Source organism: Rhipicephalus sanguineus, chromosome 1, assembly GCF_013339695.2.
Source record: "Rhipicephalus sanguineus isolate Rsan-2018 chromosome 1, BIME_Rsan_1.4, whole genome shotgun sequence".
NCBI lineage: Eukaryota > Metazoa > Arthropoda > Arachnida > Ixodida > Ixodidae > Rhipicephalus > Rhipicephalus sanguineus.
The window spans coordinates 246,141,996-246,159,017 of NC_051176.1; the positions used below are offsets into that span (position 1 = coordinate 246,141,996).

Here is a 17,022-nt window from a genome sequence, read left to right on the forward strand (position 1 = left end):
CCAAGGTGAAGCTGGTGTTTTTATAATGTGTACATATGCTGCGTGTGATCCTTTTGTTTGTGTTTGTGAAAATGCAATTAAGAAAAATAGTCGCGGCAGAGGGGTTACGGCGACGGTCTTGAAAACCATTGGGTTATTCCCGCGCAGGTTCGAATCCTGCCGACTGCGGGGTACGTTTTATTTATTGGTTTTTCTTGATATGGAGAACTAAGAGGGCAGGAAAAGAGTTGAGGACCTCGTCGTTGCAGTCGTGGCCGAGTGGTTAAGGCGATGGTCTTGAAAACCATTGGGTTCTTCCCGCGCAGGTTCGAGTCCTGCCGACTGCGTGGTACGTTTTATTTATTGGTTTTTCTTGATATTCTGAACTAAGAGGGCAGGAATAGAGTTGAGGACCTCGTCGTTGCAGTCGTGGCCGAGTGGTTAAGGCGATGGTCTTGAAAACCATTGGGTTCTTCCCGCGCAGGTTCGAGTCCTGCCGACTGCGTGGTACGTTTTATTTATTGGTTTTTCTTGATATGGAGAACTAAGAGGGCAGGAAAAGAGTTGAGGACCTCGTCGTTGCAGTCGTGGCCGAGGGATTTCACTTCCGGCCACTGCTGTGTACAGACGTGTGCATCATGCGCTCCGTAGGGGCGGATACAGCTGCCCAGATGGGTCGCGGAAACAGGATTGTCGCCGAAGATGAACAGGATTACGAAGTCGTTTTGCCGCAGTTGCCTACAGGTGCGTGTGTTATGAATACTGTTTTTCTACACGGAGATAATAAGGCAAGGCCGTATCATGTTGAAGACGTCCGTGACACTTTGGTTAGTCTGGGTATGTTGCCTGAGGTACTCGCCTTAGGCGCTTTCCAGATGAACCACGTCTGGGCCGTGACTTTCAGTACAGCGCGCGGCCACAAGAAAGATGCTAGCACGTGGTGACGTAAAGATAAAGGAAAGGCGCTGCCTCGTTATCGACCCGAACGAGCAGGATGTCCGGCTAAATCTTTATTGGCTTCTGCATAATGTACCGGATGAAGATGTGCGCACCGCACTCGCAAATTATGGAAGAGTGACAGAAGTATCAAAGGAACGTTGGCGCGTCCAAGGTATCGTCGATAAAGGAACCTCGACCAGGACTGTCACCCTGCAATTAAAAGCGGGCTTGACAGTCGAAGACCTACCACATCAGCTCCGCGTGGGCGGTATAACACCACTTTTGGTTGTGCCAGGACGGGCACCGCTTTGCTTACGATGTCGACGAACGGGACATATACGCCGGGACTGTCGCATACCCCGGTGTGGTCGGTGGAGACGCTATGGTCACGAAGACAGCGAGTGTGCCCAAACATACGCCAGTGTGGCCGGGCCTGTGGCTGGCGACCATCTCACGGAGCACATAATGGACCAAGTTGATGCAGAAGAAGCAGCGGAAAGCAGAAATCGGGGTCCCGTATTCACGCCCCTTTCTAAGGGCCCGAAGGACGAAGGAAGCGAAGCGACTCGGGCTGAACAAACGGGTCAACAGACCAACAGCGTGAGCTCTATACCGCGGGACGAAAGCAACAACGAAAAAGAGCAAGGTATTGGGTCGTCGACTGGACAACCTGAAGATATGGACGTCACAAGAGCGGGGACAAGCGCAAAGCGAACGCTTGAAGATGTCAGTAACGAGGACGCAGACCCAGAGAGGACAACAGGAGGTGAGCCGGCAACGAAAGCGGCAACGCTCAGGCGACCCAGCTTGAGGTTCAAGCCGAACATCGCTGCGGGCACACGTCCGCCGCCGAAGCCACCCTCGTAGCCACGGGGGAAGACAGTCAACGAGGGACCTAAATCCATAGGCCCTCAAGGACATAGCGAATATGGCTTCATTATGATGTGACGCGTGTGGAAAGTGCACGCCTTGTACGTGTCTATCCACAACTTCAACGGTGGAAGCCAGGGATGTGTCAATCGGCGAGGTAAGAACCATGCGGTCCGTATCTTGCCCGCGGCCTTCACAGCCCATAACTACGTTGCGTATCGCAACTTTAAATGTGCGCGGCCTTCGATCTAAACGAAAGCAATATCAGCTTAGTAGGACGACCTCGATATCATAGCGGTACAGGAAACGAAGGTCGAAAGTCAAGAACAAACGGACCGCATGGTCGAACCTTTTCGGTCCCGCTATAATGTTTGCATATGTCATTCTGTGGGCACCTCTGGAGGGTGTGCTCTCTTTCTGCGGAACTCTTTAGGATTTGTTGAAGAGTATGTTCATGCTAGCGATGACGGCCGTCTCGTTTTGTGCGATTTTGACGGTTTTAGTAAAAAATGGCGCATCATTTGCGTATATGCATCGAATAGTATAACTGAGCGGTTATCCTTTTTTTGCAAGTGTCGAGCTGTATTTAAAATCTGAAAGAAACGTGACAATTCTGGGGGATTTTAATTGGGTCTGCTTCAGAGAAGATAGAAGCAAAAGACTATCCGTTCGTGATCAAAGTGCTTTGTTGCTGTCAGCGCTTATGCCAAAGCGGGGTTTTGAAGATGAAGGAAACGTATTGGAAATTGGAAGTGGCACTAGGTTTACGCATTTCCAGCGCGATTGCCATTCCCGTTTAGATAGAGCATACGTATCAGACGTACTCGTGCCGCTATGCAACAGTTACGAGCACAAACCAGTAGCTTTCAGTGATCACAGTGCCGTAATGTTTTCTCTGGGAGTGAAGAAGAAAAGATCAACCTTTTCTTGGAAACTGTGGAAACTGAACAATAAATTACTTAGTGATGAAGTCTTTGTGGATAAGGTGAAAATACTTATTGAAAAAGTGCGCTCGTCTGAGTCGGGGCGAATGGTCGCTGCATGGGAACAGTTTAAGGAAGAAGTTAAAATTGCTGCAATTGAAAGGTCTTCCATGTTACGCTACAATGAAAAAAGAAAGCAAAAAGAACTACAAGGTCAGCAAGAATTCTTGTTGTCAGTCGAAAGCACGCGACCAGGCACTTTAACTAAAGAGATAAGAGAGGTCAAGAACCAGCTCGAGATAATGGACACTGAAAAATACAGAGGAGCAGTCATACGCGCACGCGCAGAACACCTTTGGCTGGGGGAAACACCGACGAAACGCTCGCTGCGCGAAGAAAAGAGCTACGCCAGCTACGCCTCGCGTAAAGAAATAAAACAGATTAAATACGGACGAGTGGCTACCACGGACAAACAGATGATAGAAAGCGCGTTTTTGGATTATTATAAAGGACTTCTTGGGTGCAGCGGTAACAGAGAAGCAGCCTTGGACAGCGAGTTTTTGTCAATAATGCCGACACTAGATAAGGAAACCACCGCACGCCTCAAAGAGCCAATATCAGTTGGGGAAATTGAAAGGGCCATTAATGAATTAAGTGAAGGGAAAACGCCCGGCCCGGATGGACTAGGCACAGTTTTTTACAAAGCATTCAAAGATGAGCTGTCGGAGCTCCTGTTACGCCTCGTAGCGGAGGCTTACGAGGTAAAGGAAATGCCGCCGTCCTTTCGAAGGTCACATATTGTACTCATACCCAAAAGTGAAGATCCAGTGAAGCTCTTGTCAGTGAGTGCTTATCGTCCCATAAGCCTCACTAACACTGATTATAAGGTTTTTATGAAGGTACTTGCCAAGAGACTGCAAAGCGTAATACGGTTAATCGTAGGACCGCACCAAATATGCGGAATTAAGGGCCGAACAATAGGAACCAATATCCACACTGCGAGGAGCATCCTTGAGTGTTGCGATGCATGATACAGCCAAGTAGCAATGTTGCAACTAGACCTGGAAAAGGCTTTTGACCGTGTTATGCATGTACTTTTTTCAATATTGAAACATGTAAATGTAAGAGATGTTATTTTAGAAGGGGTGAAGATGTCGTATAGGAATTGTTTTGCTAGCATCGTAATTAACAAGGAAGTCACTGCAAACTTTCAAATTGCAAGGAGTGCCCGTCAGGGTTGCCCAATTTCCCCCTTGTTATTTGCTATCTACTTGGAGCACTTTTGTTTGAGCATAATCAATAGCGACAAGATACATGGTTTTAGGTTAATGACGGCTGAGGTCAAAGTACTGTCCTACGCAGATGACATCGCTGTTTTTTGTAAAGACAGAGGGAGCATTAGTGAAGCAGTCAGTGTTCAGACAAGTACTGCAAGTGCTTGTTTCCTTAACGTTCCAGAAGAACCACGTGTGCTGGCAGTATTCTCCTAGATCTTCGAAACCGCTGTTAAATTTTTCGTCGAAGCACTCGAAGGTAGTAAAAAACGGCATCGCCATGTCTTGCCTAAGTCAGCCCTCACCAAGTCGTGTGAGCACAAAATGAGTGATAGCTTTAACGCACAGGTTACACGTCTTTTAGATGTAGGGTATCCTCGTGATGCAGTGGCCACGGTCGCTGAACGTTTAAAGAAGTCTATTGTGTTAAGTCCGAGCATGGTTGCAGAAAGCGATAGGAAGAAACGTGTCGTAGGTATACCGTACATTCATCGCGTATCTCACAGGCTAAAGAAAGTAGGAACTAGATACGGCGTTAATGTTGTTTTCACGGCTGCCAATAAGCTAGGTAAGATTTGTGCCGCTGTGCAGAGGAAGAATGAGGGAGTAAAAGACAAGAAGCGGACCGATATTTGTTTCGTGAAACACACCAACAAATTCATTGATTGCCGTACGAGTGTGGTGTATAAGATCCCTTTCAGCTGCGGCCGCTTCTACGTAGGACAGACGGGCCGATGCATCAACCAGAGATTATTAGAACATAAGAGATCGCTAACAGGAGGCTCACCTTCTAATCTATCCTTACATTGTCGAGATTGTAAGTGCACGCCAAAATTTGATGAATGCGCAGTGTTGTACCGGCATAGAAATGAAGAAACGCGCCTGATGATTGAAGCATGGCATATCGAGAATAGTGGTAGCGCATGCGTGAGCCAACCGTCGATTAACTTGCATAAAGATGAAATCAAATACCTTAACAGTTATCTTCCACGTAGACCGCCACGCGTACCGGATTGATAGGTTCGCCTGTTGGATGGGCATGCGCAGATAAGTTTTCGTGCCTTCTTTCTTTTCAGCCGTTGTGCGTCTCTTCAGTTGTTAGTCGGCGTTTGTGGTGTCCTGACTTCCTTCTTGTGTCCGTGTTTGCACGCCCTGTCTTTTTACAATGAATACTTACCAACTAGCTCAGCTCTCTGTTATTCTATACTGCAAGTGGTCAGGCAGTGCCTTAAACTGGGATAACAGTGCAGGTTTTTGGCATGGTACCTGGGACGAAAAGCCTGAATTTTTCGAAAAGGTTAAGTGGAGCTCCGTGCCGACGAAGTACCTCGGCGTGCCACTGCAGAAATATAATGATCCCAGTGAATACTGGAACGACGAGACATAAAAATTAAGGGAGAAAGCGAACAAGTGGGGAGGAATAAAACCTATCAATATTCGCGAGGCCAACAGTTTGCCACTTATTCTTAGCAGCCAAAATTTGGCATGTACTTCAGGTGCTGTGCATGAACCGCTCAAATGTACAGAAGATACAGAGTTTTTGCCACTTCTGTTTGGGCCTCCAAGTGGGAACGCACGAGCCGTACAAATCTTTTCCGCTCAGTGAAAGCGCGTGGGTTGGGATTAGCCCACTTATTTCTAAGGCAGATTGTTTCCAGGTTTATGTTTCTGCGAGATCAGAGCCAACCTTTCCTACGTACTATGCTACAAGTTAGATTATGCTGTTATCTACCGGAATTTGTTGTATCCACTTGTTCTGCTGGGCGTAGCGGCATTCATGGTTATCTCAACGAAGCTGTTTCGGCTTTTAACATACTAAAAGTACGTTTTTCTTTACAGTACCTTGGTGTGGTGACAAAAAGACAATTATATAGAGACCTTATCGATGTAATGCTGCCTGTGCCGATGTATCGTGCGATGTATGAAAAAGGCCAGGGAAAAGACGTTCTTAAAAGGGTTAAAAGAATGGTGGTACGGCCATCAGCAAAGACCTTTTTTTTCAGCTACACACTGGTACACTTCCCGTAAAACCATGGCTGCAGGAAAGGGGCTTATTTGTTCCGTGGTCTGTTAATTGTCTCCTATGCCGCAAACCAGAGAGTGTCGATCACATTTTTTTGGACTGTTTGGATGCTACGTTTCATTGGGACATCCTTACAGCGAACTTTAAAAAAAGACTTACCTTTGACACCCCATGGAATCCGTTTCCTACCGGTTCACAGTGACAGTGGCATACCGTACGACATGTTTATGCTGTTAAGTATGCACGCTATTTGGAAATCATGCATAGCATTTCGGCATGTTGACGCGAATGCCCTTTCTGTCAGAGAATACTTCATTGAAAGTATAGCTTACATAAGAGATGCATACAATGCACGAGAAGAACAGCCGGAATGGCTACCTGTACTGAATGAACTTGTAGCACTAAAGCGCTTTTAAACAATTTATGCCAAACAAAGTGTGATTGGCGGTTTTAATGCATTGTTAAACACTTCTTGTCAAACTACACCTGTTTTTTGTGTGTGTGTACACGATGTACCTCGTTCTGAATAAAAAAAAAAAAGTTGCAGTCGTGGCCGAGTGGTTAAGGCGATGGTCTTGAAAACCATTGGGTTCTTCCCGCGCAGGTTCGAGTCCTGCCGACTGCGTGGTACGTTTTCTTTATTGGTTTTTCTTGATATGGAGAACTAAGAGGGCAGGAAAACAGTTGAGGACCTCGTCGTTGCAGTCGTGGCCGAGTGGTTAAGGCGATGGTCTCGAAAACCATTGGGTTCTTCCCGCGCAGGTTCGAGTCCTGCCGACTGCGTGGTACCTTTTATTTATTGGTTTTTCTTGATATGGAGAGCTAAGAGGGCAGAAAAACAGTTGAGGACCTCGTCGTTGCAGTCGTGGCCGAGTGGTTGAGGCGATGGTCTTGAAAACCATTGGGTTCTTCCCGCGCAGGTTAGAGTCCTGCCGACTGCCTGGTACGTTTTATTTATTGGTTTTTCCTGATATGGAGAACTAAGAGGGCAGGAAAACAGTTAATAATAATAATAATATGTGGGGTTTAACGTCCCAAAACCACGATATGATTATGAGAGACGCCGTAGTGGAGGGCTCCGGAAATTTCGACCACCTGGGGTTTTTTAACGTGCACTTAAAGCTAAGTACACGGGCCTCAAACATTTTCGCCTCCATCGAAAATGCAGCCGCCGCGGCCGGGATTCGATCCCGCGACCTTCGGGTCAGCAGTCGAGCGCCATAACCACTAGACCACCGTGGCGGGGCAGGAAAACAGTTGAGGACCTCGTCGTTGCAGTCGTGGCCTCCATTCTACTTCCGGACGCGCCAGCGAACGGTCGAAGGATGAACGGCTCCGATGGAGCGGCGATAGCGGCCCGTGCCGGCCGCGGTAACAGGATGGCTGACGAAGATAACGCTTACGAGATTGTGCTGCCTACTCTGCCCACTGGCCGTGTTGTTAACAACACGTTGTTTTTGCACGGAGACGTGCGTGAGCGGCCCTACAAGGTCGAGGACTTCAGAGATGCCCTCGCCACGGCTGGTGTGCTCCCTGACGTTGTGGCGTTAGGGGCGTACCAAATCAACCACGTGTGGGCGGTGACCCTGAACACCGGCGATGCCACGACGGTGCATAGTGATCGACCCTGAGGACCAGCAGGTGAAACTTCGTCTGCATTGGATGCTTCACGGCGTCCAAGACGAAGACATTCGGACGGCATTCGCAGTCTTCGGCAGCGTCACCGAGGTGACGCGTGAGCGGTGGCGCGTTCAAGGAATGAGAGAAAAGGGGTCAACAACTAGAACCGTCCTGCTCAAGCTGAAGCTGGGACTCAAGGTGGACGACCTCCCCCATCAGGTCCGAGTCGCCGGAGAGTTGACCCTCGTGGTTGTGCCTGGGCGGGCAATGCAGTGCCTGCGCTGCCATGACACATGTCATGTTCGCCGAGACTGCAGGGTGCCCCGGTGTTCGAAGTGTCGGCGTTATGGACACGCGGACGCGGACTGTGTCCATACTTACGCGTCGGCGACCGGACTTCCAAGGGCGGACGCCAGCGAAGAACTAATGGACGTTGCCGAGGCCGAGGAGGCAGCCCGGGGAATCGACGACGCAAAAAAGCAGGTGGGGCCACCGGACACGTCGACGCCTTCCGGCGCTGATGCCGCGAAAGAAGAAGCTCCGGTGGACCAACAGGCAGCAGGCGACTCGTCTGGGTCGAAGGCCAAGCAGCAGGAGACGCAAGCTCTGTCAGTGGCTTCAGGTGGCGACACTCGCAAGGGCGTCACATCACCGCTTCAAAGAGCAGCGGGCGACTCGACTGGGTCATCTGAGGCGACAGCGAAAACCACGACGAGCTCACCACCACCCAAGGGCAGCGAGCTTAAAGGTGCCAACGAGTTGTCACCCGAGAAGAACAGCGTCCCCACACCGACCAGTGCCACCGCGGCCTCGAAGCGGCCCCACCCCCAGCGAGCAACGACGGTGCTGAAGCAACAGCGCCTGGAGTCGACGAACCCCCCGCAAAGACTGCTCAGGGACGGCGGCCGTCTCTTCGGCCGCGCCCGAACGTTACGGCCGATAAGCGTGCCGGCAACGTGGAGCCAGTAGGGCAAGTCCCGACAGTTCCGCCGGATGGCACCGCCGGCGATGGCGCCGTCTAGCCTCGTGCTGGACGCGACGGGTATGCACAATGCTGCTGGTCTCTTTTCTTTTTGTTAGAAATGACGTCTGTCTCCCCGTTAAATGTCGCCACTATAAACGTTAGAATATTGGCAGGGAAGAGAAAGTGAAGCCAGCTTTACAGACTTCTAACGGAACGTGACATTGACGTCCTTGCAGTTCAGGAGACGAAAGTTGACGGTGAAGAAGAGACCGGCAGCATGGTGCAACGTTTCGCGTCTAGATTTTATGTTGTCGTTAGTCATGCAGTGGGCACATCGGCTGGCTGCATACTTTTTGTCAAGAAGTTGCCTGGGCTTCGGGTGAATGCTCATTTTTTGTGTGCGGCTGGCCAGTGTGCTGCTCTTGATTTTTAACTGAACAATGCTGATTGGCGTATTGTGTGTATTTATGCGCCCAACAAGGTCGAGGCAAGGGCCCTTTTCTTTCTCGGATTAGAACAACTCGCTGATGGCAGGAATTTAATAGTGCTCGGTGACTTCAACTGTGTACTCAGCGCGCAAGACAAAACGAGCGCTCGTACTTTTAGAGATAAAAGCACCGATATCCTGACACCCAGTGTTGGAAAGTGGAACCTTGAGGATGTTGCGGAAAGTCTCCAAAGTACGAGTGCAATAAAGTACACTCGCTTTGAAGGCCCTAGTCACGCAAGACTTGATCGTATTTATGTTTCTGTCGACATCCTTCCGGAATGTAGGAGTTACGAAGTCGTCCCCATTTCATTTTCCGATCATTGCTTAGTCCAGTGCTCTATTGGTAGGTCAAGGGGAAATAACTCATTCTCCTGGGAACTATGGAAATTTAATAGTAAACGTCTGCAGGATGTTACGGGTTGGTATTTGGATCCATCCCACCGCTGCAACCAGTTGTTACGAGCGGGTATTTGGATCCATCCCACCACTGCAACCAGTTGTTACGAGCGGCGACGTTGGCCGACGCGGACTCAGGGGGTAGCGTGGTCCTGAGTGGCGGGAATCATACCGCAGGCCCAGGGATGTCCAGAACAGCAGGAAGCCGAGGCAGAGAGACCGGCGTTGAGGAAAACTTAACAGACGTTTATTCACAACATCATAGAGGACAGGATCGTCAGAGCGACATCTAGTCCGATCGATCCGTCCCGAGCAGACGCTCTGCTGCTCCTTAAATACGCTTCATTCCCAAGATAGGGAAACTCCTTGATCGGCAAATGTCCAATCACAAACGTGCATGCCTTTGAAGCTGCATAACTAGAAAACGTCCAATCACAAGCATGCATGCCTTTGGAGGGTCTGTCTCTTCGACACATAGGTCACCGCCCCCAGGATGGCACGCCAGGGACCACTGCGCTCTCACTCTCCACGTCCGACCAGTTCGGAAGAAAAGGGGGGGGGGGGACAATGCCACCTCGGGGAACTGATAATCCTTTTACGAACAAAGGCACCAGCTTTAACCAAAAGCACACTCGATGCAAATACGCGTCCCACGGAGGGGACCCGCGTGTAGCAGCCAGCTTCCGCCGAAGCGCTCAGTTCAAGGAAAAGACAGCAGGTGTAGGTAAATCCGTCCTCCGAAATGAGGGGGGGGTTGTCGAAGAAGCAGGAAAACTCGTTTGGAGACAGCTGGCCCAGGACCTTCGTATCTGCTTTGTAACAAGGATGAAGAATTTAATTTATCCGTAATGGACAAAATCAGCAAATTAGACCCCGGAAAAAACCTTTATATTTGGCAGCAATGGGAATTATGTAAGGAATCTTTAAAATTAAAAGCAATCGAAAGGGCTACATGTATTCGGCATGCCGAGAAAAAGAAGGAGACTGAGTTGAAAGCGCTCCTTGATAAGTTACTAAAGCAGGAGTGCCGAGCCCCCGGAAAATGGATCGAAGACATAAGAAAAGTTAAACAGACAATAGAGCAACTACAAGGTCAATCTAAATAGGTCGCGAAAGTCGGAACGAAAAGTGGTCGGAAACCTATTGCGACAAACATCAACACCCGCGTGACGATTATAGCGCTACTAGGTGAGGGGGGGACAAATAATGAAAACAAACAATTAATTAAGCGTTTATTTTCATTACTTTTAATTTTATTTGTCACGAATTAAATTAGTAGATTATTTTAATCAAAGTTTAGTCTTGGGTATGTGGTTGAGTGGCCAATTTGTTTCGTTTATTTTCAGAAACAGCGGGCACATGCAGGCAGTCTGGTTACATGGGCCAACGGTTTTGCGCATTTTCAGATGCAAATGGCGTCGCTCGTTTTTGCGCAGTAGGTTTGTGCCTGTCGTCCGTAGGTGATTTCCTCGCATAAGCGTTGTTTTCTCGTCGTGGTACTTGGCAGAAGGTAATATAGCCCGTCGCAGCCATCGGGAACCGTTTCAGTGACTGTTTTGCCAGCGCACGGCCGGCGTGCTGTCGCCCTTCGGGACGATGAGTCCGCCACGCTACGCGAAGAAACGCTGCGCTGTCTACGGATGCAAGAGCAACACGTGTGCAAGGTTTGTGTGCACGTTGAATTGATTTGCTACTTGTGATTTCTGTGTTATATATTTTGGGGTAATATCCTGTTCAACTGCAATATTTCGCCAATAAAATACACCTTATTTATCAAATCTGTCTTTTTCGTCTTCCCGTTATCTTGCAGGCTTCCATTATGGAGCCGTCATAGTGATAAGAAAAAGAACGTGCAGCTATAAAAAAAAAGTAAGAAGAGGCGCCCTGTAAAAAAAAATCCATAAATTCGCGCCCATCGCGTTAAAACGTGACGTCATTTCCGCTTCCGGTTGTGACGTCATCTTTTTTTTTTTTAATTCTGTTTGTCCCCTCCTCACATAGATGGCGACTGTTGCAACAACTAGCCACCGGCTTGACACGTGGGCTTCTACGGAAGTTACGCTACCAGTTTACATATATCTTGGCAACTAGACGAACAGCGTTATCGGGGCGCACTTGTGAGGGCAAGGGCCGAGGATATAGCTGCCGGTGAAATGCCAACGAAACGTGCGTTGTGCATGGAAAAAGCACGAGCCGAGAAAAATCACATTATCGAAATAGAATGGCGTGGTACCGTATCGAATGATACAGACGGCATCAAAAGAGCTTTGTTTGAGCATTATCAGGCGCTATTCGGATTGCATAATGTAGACATCGAAAAATTCAAGAACGAGTTTCGTCCAGTTTTACCCCGTCTGGACGAGGAAAGAAAAGACAGTTTGCAACGGGCAATAACTGTTGCTGAAGTTGAAGTAGCAATAGAGAAGCTAAACCCTGGAAAATCGCCCGGGCCAGACGGATTCACCGCTGCCTTTTATAAACATTTTAAGAACGAAATAAGCCCTATCCTCGCAGTCATCTTCAATGAGGCGTACAAATTAAACACACTGCCGCCGTCATACAGGTCATCGTATACAGTACTTATACCAAAGACTGACGACACAGATAAGTTAGGATCCGTTTCTGGGTACAGGCCAATAGCTCTTTCTAGCGTTGAGTATAAGATATACATGAAGGTTCTAGCTCGAAGACTTCAGAGTGTGATTAAAGACATCGTCGGGCCCCATCAGACTTGTGGGATCAAAGGACGGTCTATTGTCGTCAACATCCACAAAGCACGCAGCATACTCGAATGGTGTGATTATTTAGATGAACGAGCTGCCATCCTTCAGATTGACCTCGAAAAGGCCTTTGATTGTGTAGATCATAGAATTTTGTTTTCTGTCTTAAATCATGTCAACCTCGGTTCTGTTATCTGCGAGGGAGTGGCCCTGGCGTACAGAAACTGCACTACGAAGTTGATCGTGAATAAGAGTCTGGGGGCCCCCATTAACGTGCAGCGTTCGGTACGTCAGGGTTGCCCCCTAAGCCCTCTGTTATATTGCATGTACATTGAAACTCTGTGTAGGAAAATTATTAAAAACGCCAGGCCTGCGCTGAAACCGCAGCACAGTCACAGCGAAAGCTGGAAGAGCGGCGTTTCTAGAGCCCGTTGTAAGCTCTCTTGGGGCTACAATACAAGTACACTAGAAAGGTACCCACTACGCCATAAATCACAATTTTTGTGAAGTTGGGAAGCACCTTCTAAGCCATTATTTGTCATTCTGCGGAGAAACGACGCATCAGCTACCCGTCTGTAAGGCATTATGTGAACTTTGTTGACGCGACGACTAATGACGATGAAGAATCATGGCTCAGCTCTTTGTATTGGGTTGGAAGCTTTAAACGGCCCACCAGTTATGTAATTTGCATTGGGTGACTCCCAGTCGCTATTTCCCTCTCCCGTCATGCTGTATAACATACGTTGACGTGGGAGAGAGAAGGGGGGGGGGATGAAGAACTTTACTGAGACCCCGAGGAAATGGATCATGCGCTTATGGGCTTCCTTGGCAACCAATACAAGTGCACTTGCGAGTAACCCACTACGCTATAAATCATTGTAATTTTACTGAGACCCCGAGGAAATGGATCATGCGCTTATGGGCTTCCTTGGCAACCAATACAAGTGCACTTGCGAGTAACCCACTACGCTATAAATCATTGTAATTTTACTGAGACCCCGAGGACATGGATCATGCGCTTATGGGCTTCCTTGGCAAGCAATACAAGTGCACTTGCGAGGAACCCACTACACTATAAATCATTGTGATTTTTGAGAAGTAGGGCAGCAGGCACTGTGCCATTTTTCGTCATTCTACGGAGAGCGTTGGTACCTGCTAAGCGCATGTAAGGCATTATGCGCACTTTATTGATGCTGTGCCTGATGACGATGAAGAATTATGGCAGAGCCCTTTGTAATGGGTTGCAAGCATTCAACAACCTACTCGTTGCGCAATTCGCATTGTGTGACGCCTGGTTACAGAATTCGCGTTGGGCGACGCTTGGCGCTTATTTTACTCTTCTACCACGCTATATTGCATTTGCGAATGTGGTTCTTTCCCGACATGAAGCCTGTATAGGACCTTTTTGCAAAGCAGTTTCAAGCACCGGCATGGCTCAGAGGTTGAATGCTGGGCTCCCACGCAGAGGGCCCAGGTTCGAACCTCGTTCCATCCGGGATTTTTTTCTTATTTAGTTTTTTTTTTCTTATTTCGAGCGATACTGGTTACGGACAGCGGCGGCGGCGGCGGCGGCGGCGGACAACTACGGCGCCAAAAACGGCCGGTGAAATGATCTCATAACAGCTTTCGCTGTAATAACAATAGCATCCTTGGTTTTAAGTTACAAGCAGCAGAAGTGAAGCTGCTAGCCTATGCAGACGACGTAGCGATTTTCACGCGAGATCAGCGTAGTATAGCAGAGGGCGTCGAAATTGTTCGGAATTTCGGCCAAGCTACGGGTAGTGGGGTTAACTGGTCAAAGTGCCTTGGGATATGGCACGGATCGTGGCCAGCGAAACCAGACCACTTCGCTATCGTGCCTTGGGTGACGACCCCGGGCAAGTACTTGGGCGTCCCGCTCGACTGTTATCGCGACATCGATCAATATTGGAAAGCGCAGGCCAAGGATACGCGGGAAAAAACGGAGAAGTGGAAAGGTGCCGCCTTATCGATCTTTGCCAGCGCCACCACTTGCAACCTTTTTTTTATTAGCAAGCTGTGGTACGTAATGCAGGTATTGCATTGTTCACGTACAAATGTGCAGAAGTTCCATAGAATATTCGCTGTATTTGTCTGGGCTTCTGAGTGGGAACGCTGCAGTCGTACCAACTTGTTTCGTCGGGTAAAGAATGGAGGGTTAGGACTGGGTCACCTGTTCTTACGGCAGATTATAAGCCGGTTTTTGTTTTTTAGAGATATTAACGACCCGTTCCTCCGCACTTTATGTCAATTACGGCTAAGCAGACTGCCCCCCGAGTATGTCGTGTCAACGGAAGAGTGTGCTGGAGGAATCGGTGCTTACTTTAAAGAAATAGTGACCAGTGTAAAATTTCTTACCGTACGTTTTCCAGCAGAGTATCTTTCAAATGTCAAGCGAAAAGAGCTTTATTTTGCTTTGTGTGACATGGTATTCCCAGTGCCTTTGTACAGATCATTGTACAGTGGAGGCCTAGGTAAAAATGTTTTAAAAAGAGTGAAAAAAATGCATGTCCAGCCTGGAACAAAAACTTTTTTCTTTAAACTACACTCAGGTACGTTGCCAGTTAAAGCTTTTTTGGAAAAGAAAGGTTGCTTTTTCCCATGGGGCACTCATTGCTTAATTTGTAAGCTTCCAGAAACAATTGATCATGTTTTTTTGCATTGTTGGGAAGGGGTTTACTTTTGGGATGTTCTGCAGCGATCTGTGAAAAAAGAATTTCCTCTGGATCCGTATGGAATTCGGTTTTTGAGCGTAGAAAAGGAAGATGGCGTTCCTTTCGACGCAATTATGCTCCTGGGCCTCCACTCCTTGTGGAGATCGCGAATGGCAGGCTACCACTTTGATAAGGATGCGCGGCCTGCTCGAGCGTATTTCAGGGAAAGCATTCATTGGTTCCTAGAATTACATAAAGCGGAACCGGAGCCACCCGAGTGGCTTTCAAGACTAGAGCCGCTGGTGACCTTGCCAGAGTTTTAACTTGACGATACCAGCACCATGCTGGTTGACTATACAGTCACAACATGTACTTTGTACATCGGTCGATTTTATTATCAGTGGTGTTTCATTTATGTGTTGTGTACCAAAGCAGGTAATAAAGAAAAAAAAAAGTTGCAGTCGTGGCCGAGTGGTTAAGGCGATGGTCTTGAAAACCATTGGGTTCTTCCCGCGCAGGTTCGAGTCCTGCCGACTGCGTGGTACGTTTTATTTATTGGTTTTTCTTGATATGGAGAACTAAGAGGGCAGGAAAAGAGTTGAGGACCTTGTCGTTGCAGTCGTGGCCGAGTGGTTAAGGCGATGGACTTGAAAACCATTGGGTTCTTCCCGCGCAGGTTCGAGTCCTGCCGACTGCGTGGTACGTTTTATTTATTGGTTTTTCTTGATATTCTGAACTAACAGGGCAGGAATAGAGTTGAGGAACTCGTCGTTGCAGTCGTGGCCGAGTGGTTAAGGCGATGGTCTTGAAAACGATTGGGTTCTTCCCGCGCAGGTTCGAGTCCTGCCGACTGCGTGGTACGCTTTATTTATTGGTTTTTCTTGATATGGAGAACTAAGAGGGCAGGAAAAAGGCTGTGGACCTCGTCGCTGCAGTCGTGGCCGAGTGGTTAAGGCGATGGTCTTGAAAACCATTGGGTTCTTCCCGCGCAGGTTCGAGTCCTGCCGACTGCGTGGTACGTTTTATTTATTGGTTTTTCTTGATATGGGGAACTAAGAGGGCAGAGAAAGAGTTGAGGGCCTCGTCGCTGCAGTCGTGGCCGAGTGGTTAAGGCGATGGTCTTGAAAACCATTGGTTTCTTCCCGCGCAGGTTCGAGTCCTGCCGACTGCGTGGTACGTTTTATTTATTGGTTTTTCTTGATATGGAGAACTAAGAGGGCAGGAAAAGAGTTGTGGACCTCGTCGCTGCAGTCGTGGCCGAGTGGTTAAGGCGATGGTCTTGAAAACCATTGGGTTCTTCCCGCGCAGGTTCGAGTCCTGCCGACTGCGTGGTGCGTTTTATTTATTGGTTTTTCTTGATATGGGGAACTAAGAGGGCAGGAATAGAGTTGAGGACCTCGTCGCTGCAGTCGTGGCCGAGTGGTTAAGGCGATGGTCTTGAAATCCATTGGTTTCTTCCCGCGCAGGTTCGAGTCCTGCCGACTGCGTGGTACGTTTTATTTATTGGTTTTTCTTGATATGGAGAACTAAGAGGGCAGGAAATGAGTTGAGGACCTCGTCGCTGCAGTCGTGGCCGAGTATTGTACACATCTCTTATGTGCTTTCTGTGAAATATTTCTGCGCAGATCGGGCATCTTTATCTACGTGACGCACAGACATTCTTGTTCGCCACACGCTGTGAAGCACAAGCAACATAAACATGTCATAACGCACGCCATCTTGATTTTCCATAGCCAAAAATCTGATACCATATAGGCTTCCAAAGCAACGTCGAGCGGCGCCGCTGCTCTTATCGCAACTGGGAATGTTCACGGCCACAACGCTGCCGCCCCCGCTTCCGCGCAGAGCTCTCTGATTGCACCTGTGATGCGTCACAATGTAACTATTGCTGACTAGCAGTACTCGGGACGAAGGAGGAGCGCATGCGCGCCCGTGTCCTCGCCGCCGCCGCCGCCAAATCCGGCGACAAAACGCCTTCGCGGGCAGCGTCTGCCCCCAGTAATGCATAGCTTGGCCGTGCGAGCGTCGCGCCCAAACTTGAGCTTGGGTTCCCTATGGCGTGATTGGCAAGTTCTTTTTCCAGGTACCCTACCAAATGTCCCACAAAAACACAGCGTCGCAACAGTGAAGAAAAATGTGGCTGATAGTATCG

The 17,022-nt window shown here is 48.6% G+C and overlaps 12 non-coding genes across 12 annotated transcripts; all 12 read left to right on the forward strand.

Annotated features, from left to right (window-relative positions):
• The first annotated feature begins 244 nt into the window (after positions 1-244).
• Positions 245-326, forward strand: Trnas-uga (transfer RNA serine (anticodon UGA)). The gene has a single exon. It is a non-coding gene; the product is annotated as a tRNA-Ser (tRNA).
• Positions 327-402: 76 nt separating this feature from the next.
• On the forward strand, positions 403-484 carry Trnas-uga (transfer RNA serine (anticodon UGA)). Its single transcript has one exon. It is a non-coding gene; the product is annotated as a tRNA-Ser (tRNA).
• A 6,067-nt stretch (positions 485-6,551) lies between these two features.
• On the forward strand, positions 6,552-6,633 carry Trnas-uga (transfer RNA serine (anticodon UGA)). The gene has a single exon. It is a non-coding gene; the product is annotated as a tRNA-Ser (tRNA).
• Positions 6,634-6,709: 76 nt separating this feature from the next.
• Trnas-cga (transfer RNA serine (anticodon CGA)) lies at positions 6,710-6,791 on the forward strand. Its single transcript has one exon. It is a non-coding gene; the product is annotated as a tRNA-Ser (tRNA).
• Positions 6,792-6,867: 76 nt separating this feature from the next.
• Trnas-uga (transfer RNA serine (anticodon UGA)) lies at positions 6,868-6,949 on the forward strand. Its single transcript has one exon. It is a non-coding gene; the product is annotated as a tRNA-Ser (tRNA).
• Positions 6,950-15,327: 8,378 nt separating this feature from the next.
• Trnas-uga (transfer RNA serine (anticodon UGA)) lies at positions 15,328-15,409 on the forward strand. The gene has a single exon. It is a non-coding gene; the product is annotated as a tRNA-Ser (tRNA).
• A 76-nt stretch (positions 15,410-15,485) lies between these two features.
• Positions 15,486-15,567, forward strand: Trnas-uga (transfer RNA serine (anticodon UGA)). Its single transcript has one exon. It is a non-coding gene; the product is annotated as a tRNA-Ser (tRNA).
• Positions 15,568-15,643: 76 nt separating this feature from the next.
• On the forward strand, positions 15,644-15,725 carry Trnas-uga (transfer RNA serine (anticodon UGA)). Its single transcript has one exon. It is a non-coding gene; the product is annotated as a tRNA-Ser (tRNA).
• A 76-nt stretch (positions 15,726-15,801) lies between these two features.
• Positions 15,802-15,883, forward strand: Trnas-uga (transfer RNA serine (anticodon UGA)). The gene has a single exon. It is a non-coding gene; the product is annotated as a tRNA-Ser (tRNA).
• A 76-nt stretch (positions 15,884-15,959) lies between these two features.
• On the forward strand, positions 15,960-16,041 carry Trnas-uga (transfer RNA serine (anticodon UGA)). The gene has a single exon. It is a non-coding gene; the product is annotated as a tRNA-Ser (tRNA).
• Positions 16,042-16,117: 76 nt separating this feature from the next.
• Trnas-uga (transfer RNA serine (anticodon UGA)) lies at positions 16,118-16,199 on the forward strand. Its single transcript has one exon. It is a non-coding gene; the product is annotated as a tRNA-Ser (tRNA).
• A 76-nt stretch (positions 16,200-16,275) lies between these two features.
• Trnas-uga (transfer RNA serine (anticodon UGA)) lies at positions 16,276-16,357 on the forward strand. The gene has a single exon. It is a non-coding gene; the product is annotated as a tRNA-Ser (tRNA).
• The last annotated feature ends 665 nt before the right edge of the window (positions 16,358-17,022 follow it).